General features: G+C 43.1%; 1 long non-coding RNA gene across 1 annotated transcript; it reads left to right on the forward strand.

The window, feature by feature from the left end:
* Window positions 1-574: 574 nt before the first annotated feature.
* Window positions 575-5,052, forward strand: LOC132693329 (uncharacterized). The gene is made up of 3 exons (XR_009616734.2): window positions 575-1,240; window positions 1,335-1,468; window positions 4,873-5,052. It is a non-coding gene; the product is annotated as an uncharacterized LOC132693329 (long non-coding RNA).
* Window positions 5,053-7,585: the final 2,533 nt, after the last annotated feature.

Here is a 7,585-nt window from a genome sequence, read left to right on the forward strand (position 1 = left end):
GAATGAAGTGAAGGAGGGAGCCATGCAGGAATCTGGAGGGAGTGAAGTCTCGGCAAGAAGCATCGTAAGGACTAGGATGTTCATTGACATGGAGAAGTACTTGGAGAAAACTGAGTAGTGGGAGGTGGGAATCAAGATTTCAGTTGGGCCCTTTAAAAATTGAGTTGCCTACCTAGTTGGGGTGATACTAAAAAGTATCAACAGATAGGGGCACCTGGGTGGCTCAGTCAGTTAAGCGTCCGACTTCAGCTCGGGTCATGATCTCACGATTCATGAGTTCGAGCCCTGCGTCTGGCTCTGTATTGACAGCTCTGAGCCTGGAGCCTGCTTCAGAATCTGTGTCTCCCTCTCTCTCTGCCCCTCCCCTACTCATGCTCTGTCTCTCTCTGCCTCTCAAAAATAAATAAATACATTAAAAAAAATATATATATCAGCAGATGGGACACCAGACTGGCTCAGTTGGTGCAGCATGTGACTCTTGAGCTCACGGTTGTAAGTTCGATCCCCATATTGGGTGCAGAGATTACTTAAAAATAAAATCTTAAAAAAAAAAAATCAACAGATGTTCAACAGATGCTGGCCAATCAGAAAGGATTCTCCACTATTCAGAGCTGATGACACTTATAAACCAATGATAATACCATAGTGAAACATGCCAGTGAGTGTTAGCTCTGCCTATGAGATGTCCAAGTGGAGACATGTGATTCTGGAGTGCAGGAGAGGATCAGGGCTGGTGATGAGTGGTTTAAGACCATGGGATTATGGGAGGTGACGGGGAGGGGAAAGTGGGTGACGGACACTGAGGAGGGCACCTGTTGGGATGAGCACTGAGTGTTGTATGGAAACCAATTTGACAATAAATTTCATATTAAAAAAAAAAGACCATGGGATTGATGAGATCATCAACTGAGTGGGTATAGAGATATACAAATGAAAAGGTCAAGCACTGAGAAAGATAGCCTGCAAAGGTGAGAAGTGACCATTGAGGTAGAGGAAAACCAAGTAGGGGTGGCGTCCTAGGAGCCAAAGGGAGAATGTATTTCAAGGAGAGAGCAATCTATGGAGACAAGTGCTGCTGCAGGGTTGAGAAAATCACCAAAGACCCTTCGTTGGATTGGAAACGTGGAGGTCATTGGCTTTGACCAGGACGGTTTTAGTGGAGTTGCTGGGATAGAAGCCTGCTTGGAATGTGATCAAGAGATGACCAGAGCCGGAAAGTCTGCTTAACTCTTTGAAGACGGTGTGCTGTAAAGGGGAGCCGAGACATGGGGCTGGAGCAGGAGAGGGATGTAGGGACAACCAAGATATGTCCGTTGTTTGTTTCTTTGTTCCAGATGAGAGAAATTACGGTGTTTGCTTACTGATGGAAACGATCTGGCATAGAAGGCATCGATAAGAAGCTACCGTAGAGCAAATCTTTGAGCAGGTGGAAGGAAATTGAATGGAGCGCAGAATAGAACATAGACAGGTACATAATGCATCCTTTGCACCAGGGAAGGCAGAGTTTGTGGGCATGGATGTGGGATTGGTAGGGTTGGTGGGGGAGAACGTAGAAGTTCTCTTCTTCTTGCTTCCACGCGCTCAGTGAGATACAAAACAAGATCAGTGTATTTGGAAGGCACTACTCCAAGATGCTGTAAGTGTTCCGCTCTCATACGTGGAATTAGGGGCATTTTAAATGATCTCTTTGCCTTTTGTAGTTTTGATTTCTATCCAGAGTGTAATATTACACATTTTTTCCTGAGTAACATGTGTCTTCTCCCACTGTCCTCCTTTGCTGCCGCTCAGAAAGATGATCCTGACCATCCTGCCACTCACCAGTTGTATGTCCTTGAACTAGTTACTGATATTTCTTTGTGTCTTAATTTCTTTATTAGCAACGTGGAGATGATAATGTCTGTGCTATTTAGTCTGCTGGGTTGGAAGAGTATTAAATGAGAAAATGTATGCAAAAATAATTTAAAAAGAATCAGCATGGATATAAAATGTTCCTAGTGTGGTTATTTCTGGTCTGTGTAGGGAAGTCTGAGGCAGGGGCGGAATCTAAGAATAGGCCGATCATCCAACCACCTCTTACGAGCTAAGTCCTGAGAGCAAAAACTACTTTTCTGATTCCAACAGTGCTGCCTCCTTTTATCAAGCGTCTAATTAAGATTAAAAGCTTTGTGCCCAACTCTAGAAAACTAAATAGGGAGCATGTTTCCTTTGCTGTTACATTAAGTTAACTTTATTATTTGACACTCTAAGTGAAAATGTTTCCTACTGGGCCAGGTTTCTCCAGTTGGCTTCAGATACATTAATTGTGACATTTACCACAATTTTTGCATTTGTATTCAAAACCACCCAGAGAATATATGGCCATGATTATTCTTTTGTTATTTTTTTTCTCAAATTACCGTGATCTCATTGTTAGATATGCTTCAGCACATGGGTCCTGCCGGCTTGTCATCATTAGACACATTCATAGAAAGCTATAAATAAAAAAAAAATCACAAGATGAAGATAACACCACTTACTTAAGACACTTTGTATGAATTAAGTAATGATAGTGGAGTCGCATAACTCTTCTGCAAGTACAATCCTGAAGTGCTTTTGTGTTTCTTTGCATTTGAATATTTCATTGTGAGCCTCGAAGATTATAAAATGGAAAGACAAGGACTGGGTGGTTGTTGTTGTACCATGTGGACACGATTGAAGATAAATGCTCATTAATCTTTGCTTTCAACTTATTTACATCCTCTCCGTTTTTACTGTAAGACAGTATAACCCCAGCATTAAAGAACATTTTGAAAAATAAGAAAAACACCACCGTCTATCTCATCATCTGAATGTAACAATTTTCCCTTTTGTGTATTCTTTTTTTTTGTTTGTTTAAAAAAAATTTTCTTAACATTTATTCATTTCTGAGAGACAGAGTATGAGCAGGGAAGGGGGAGAAAGAGAGGGAGACCCAGAATCCAAAGCAGGCTCCAGGCTCTGAGCTGTCAACACAGAGCCTGATGCGGGGTTCGAACTCACGAACTGTGATACCATGACCTGAGCCGAAGTCGGATGCTCAACCGACTGAGCCACCCAGGCGCCCCATCCCTTTTGTGTATTCTTGGTGCATCTTTGTTCTTCCACGTACATAGCTTTTCATGGTTGCAATCATAGTATGTATGCAGTTTTGAGTATAAATTTCTAGAGTTGCATTTATTTATTTATTAAGTTTATTTATTTATTTTGAGAGGGAGAGAGAGTGGGTGAGGAGTAGAGAGAGGGAGAGAGAGAGAATCCCGCACTGTCAGCATGGAGCCCAACGTGGGGCTCGAACTCATGAACCACGAGATCATAACTGATGAGGTTTTGGGGGGGTGATAGTGGGGTTCATGGAGTCCAGAGCCGATGATCAAGAAATAATTTTTGAAGACGTCTTTGGTGCAAAAAGGTGATTTTGTTGAAGCACAGGGACAGGACCATGAGGAGAAACTGGGTCTATACTATGGGGTTGGGGGAGGTAAAGTCCAGGGGAAGTTTCTAGTGAGATTTTTATATGCTAAAGAAGAGTCACAGGATTCTGGAGGCCTAGCTATTGTCAAGCTAGGATTGTTTTTCCCTCTAGCAAAGCGTTAACATTAAGACAGTAAGCAGTTCCTGGAGAAACACTTTACTCTGCCAGCCTCAAATATTTGTCAACAGGCTGCAGGTTGTAAGGAAATTTAGTTCTATCTGCCGTTTCCTTCTGCCTCTGTTTCCCGCATCACTATGGAGGGGTGATGGAGACTTAGGTCCTGCCGGACTCTGCTCTGTATCAGTTAACCATTTGTTTTCCCCCTTTCTTTGTTCTTGGGCAGCCAGGAGTGCCTGAGGAATATCACACATATCCCACCTGGTTTGGGGGGGGTGGGTGTTTGTGGCCCGTCAGCTTGCCTTATGCTCCCTTGTCAACAACCTGAACCAAAATCAAGAGTCGAATGCCTAACTGACTGAGCCCCGAGGTGCCCCTAGGATTGCATTTAAAAGAGGGTGTTCTGGGGTACAGAAAAATTGCCCAAGTTATGTTTCTATCTTTTGTTAAAACTAGACTGTATTAGAAAAACCCTGAGGTCAGACCTTACAGAGAGGAAAACCCTCTTGGTGGGGGGGAGGGGGGTGGTGGTTGGAACACAAACTGGCTGGTTATGGCTGATGTCTTCTCAGGCGATCCTTGATTAAAATTTTGAGTAGTTTTGGCTTTGGTGTTGATGAAGATCTTATGGTTTTATACTGTCTCAGAACAAATTTCAACAACGAAATGTATTTCACAATTGCCATCTCTAATTTCACAGACCATCATGTTTCACGACTGTGTATGATAGATTGATTGCAAATGCGGGGCCAAATTTTCATCCCTCCTTGGACCCACATCCTTGCCACATGACTTTGCCGCCATTCCCTGGAATGTGGGTGGGCTTCTATTATGCTTTGGCCCATGGAATGCAGTGGAAGGTGATGGAATGTCAGTTCTGAGCTTAGGACTCAGAGCTTGCGCGCACATCCACTCCAGCCTGGGCTAGCCTGATGGAATATAAGAGACCAAGTGGATCAAGGGAGATCAAGGTGGATCAAGTGGATCAAGGCCAAGGGAGCCCAATGGAGGCTCAGCCCCGGCCAACCACAGCTGCCCACAGAGGCACGGGTGAGCCCCATCGAGGTGAGCCGATCTCGCCCAGCTGAGCAGAACCACCCAGTGGAGAAGTCATCCCAGGCTGTTGCTTTTTTCAGCCACTAAGCTGTGGGCGATTTATTGTACAGCCTTCGTTGGGTAATATGCAACCGATAAAAAGTTCTATCACATTTCGACCTTTCAGACAATTCTAATTTCTCCCCTTGGGTTTCTGCTGTAACATTAAGTTGCAGAATTGGAGTGGAAGAACATGCCCTGTTGCCGTTGCCATCACCCTTCTTCCACAAAAGGCTAAAGATTTGCGAGGACTGTAGATTGACTGAAAAGGACTTTGACTCTCCATTGAATGCTTGCCCTCAGACGATCTACCTGAGGGCTTGTGTCCTGCTTTCTTCAATGAGGTGAATGGGAGGTAAGACTGCCTTTATTTTATTCTATTTTCTCTCTTTTTATCCAATCTATCAAGCCTACAATCTGTTCTCGATAGATTTTCAAGCGAGCAGGAAACTAGAAAAGATTAAGGTTTGAGTGGTATTGTTACAGGAGAAATGGTCTGGATGGTCGCAAGGTAGCATCTAATTAACCTCAGATGCTGGCCCCGAGGCTCCTGATAATAGAAGTGCCCAATGCACAAAGAACTAACAAACTGCCTGAAATTCAAGCAATTCACCTTTTTGTAGGGGCGATTCTGCGGCTGTTGTTATTTATTTTCATTCCACTATTAAATGATTTAGGATATAAATGTGCCTTTATTCACATGCGGTGTTTCTCAACACAGCAGCGGGTATAAGAAATTCCTCCTATGAAATTATGCTGTTGCACGGGCTTGGGCAGCTCACAGGTCAGGCGAGTTCCCAGGGAAAGCAACAACCCTTCAGCAAACAGCAAGAATGACATAGCCAGTCTTGTCCCCTCTGTGGTACTGAGTTCCTGATTTCTTCTTCTTTTTTTTTTTTTAAATTTTTTTTTTTTAATTTGCATCCCAATTAGTTAGCATGTAGTGCAACAATGATTTCAGGAGTAGATTTCTTAGTGCCCCTTGCCCATTTAGCCCATTCCCCCCTCCCACAACCCCTCCAGCAACCCTCTGTTTGTTCTCCATATTTATGAGTCTCTTCTGTTTTGTCCCCCTCCCTGTTTTTATATGATTTTTGCTTCTCTTCCCTTATGTTCAGCTGTTTTGTATCTTAAAGTCCTCATATGAGTGAAGTCATATGATATTTGTCTTTCTCTGACTAATTTCGCTTAGCATAATACCCTCCAGTTCCATCCACGTAGTTGCAAATGGCAAGAGTTCATTCTTTTTGATTGCCAAGTAATACTCCATTGTGTGTGTGTGTGTGTGTGTGTGTGTGTGTGTGTGTACATATATATACCACATCTTCTTTATCCATTCATCCATCGATGGACATTTGGGCTCTTTCCATACTTTGGCTATTGTTGATAGTGCTGCTATAAACATGGGGGTGCATGTGTCCTTTCGAAAGAGCATACCTGTATCCCTTAGATAAATACCTAGCAGTGCAATTGATTTCTTCTTAATACACCCTGATGAGGAGGGTGATTAAGTTATTCAAGGAAGAGGAAGAATGGACTTAATCTTCTCTTCCTTCAGTTTTAAACATTCATTTTATATGTTCCATTACAAAAATACACACAATTATTTTTAGAAAATTGCAAAATACAGAAAAAATAGGTAGAAAAGTAGTCCCTCAAAATCCTATGAATAGCTTTGGGATATTCTTTTCCAGTGTTTTAAATTATTTTTTCTTTTTAAAAAAATTTTTGATGTTTATTTATTTTTGAGAGGGAGACAGAGCATGAGTAGGGGAGGGGCAGAGAGAGAGAGAGAGAGAGAGAGAGAGAGAGAGACAGAATCCGAAGCAGGTTCCACGGTCTGAGCTGTCAGCACAGAGCCCCACAAAGGGTTCCAACCCACGAATCATGAGATCATGACCTAATGCTGAAGTCGGATATTTACCTGACTGAGCCCCCTAGGTGTCCCTCCAGTGTTTAATTTTCTATAAATGATTGCAAATGCAAATAAATAAACAGAAGATACTCATAAATAAGGGTAAGAGCAAAGTTAGAAATTCTAGTGGATTTGGAAGACAAGTACAGGGCCATTCCTTCCTCTAAAGAGTAAGGGCAAGGGGTGTCTGGGTGGCTCAGTCATTTAAGCATTCAACTTTGGCTCAGGTCATGATCCCACGATTCGTAGGTTCCAGCCCCGTATTGCACTCTGTGCTGACAGCTCAGAGCCTGGAGCCTTCAAATTCTGTGTCTCCCTCTCTCTCTGCCCCTCCCCACTCACACTCTGTCTGTATCTCTTTCTCTCTCTCTCAAAAAATAACTAAACGTTAAAAAAAAAATTTTTTTTTTAACGTTTATTTATTTTTTTTTTTTTGAGACAGGGAGAGACAGAGCATGAACAGGGGAGGGTCAGAGAGAGGGAGACACAGAATCTGAAACAGGGTCCAGGCTCTGAGCTGTCAGCACAGAGCCCGACGCGGGACTTGAACTCACGGACCGCGAGATCATGACCTGAGCCGAAGTCGGCGGCTTAACCGACTGAGCCACCCAGGCGCCCCCCCCCCCCCCAAAAAAATTTTTTTTAATGAAGAGTAAGGGTAATCATGATGTCATGAGGTGGGGAGGAGGGGAAAGTACAATGAAGACTTAGGCTGGTACCTGACAGTAAAATTCACTATTAATCCCAATAAATGGAACAAACAAACATCAATCTGGAGCTTTGTAAGTGCCAGGCACCGTTCTAATCGCTTTCTCTATATTAACTCATTTGAACTTGGCAACAACCCGACCATTCAGGTGTCACTATCGTCCTCACTTACACAGGAGGATTTGTTAGCTGGCTTGCCCAAGCGGGGAACTGCGATCCAAATTCACATAGCCTGTTTAAGGTGTCCTTGCTCTTAAAGG

Source organism: Panthera onca, chromosome B1 (assembly GCF_046562875.1).
Source record: "Panthera onca isolate mPanOnc1 chromosome B1, mPanOnc1 haplotype 2, whole genome shotgun sequence".
NCBI lineage: Eukaryota > Metazoa > Chordata > Mammalia > Carnivora > Felidae > Panthera > Panthera onca.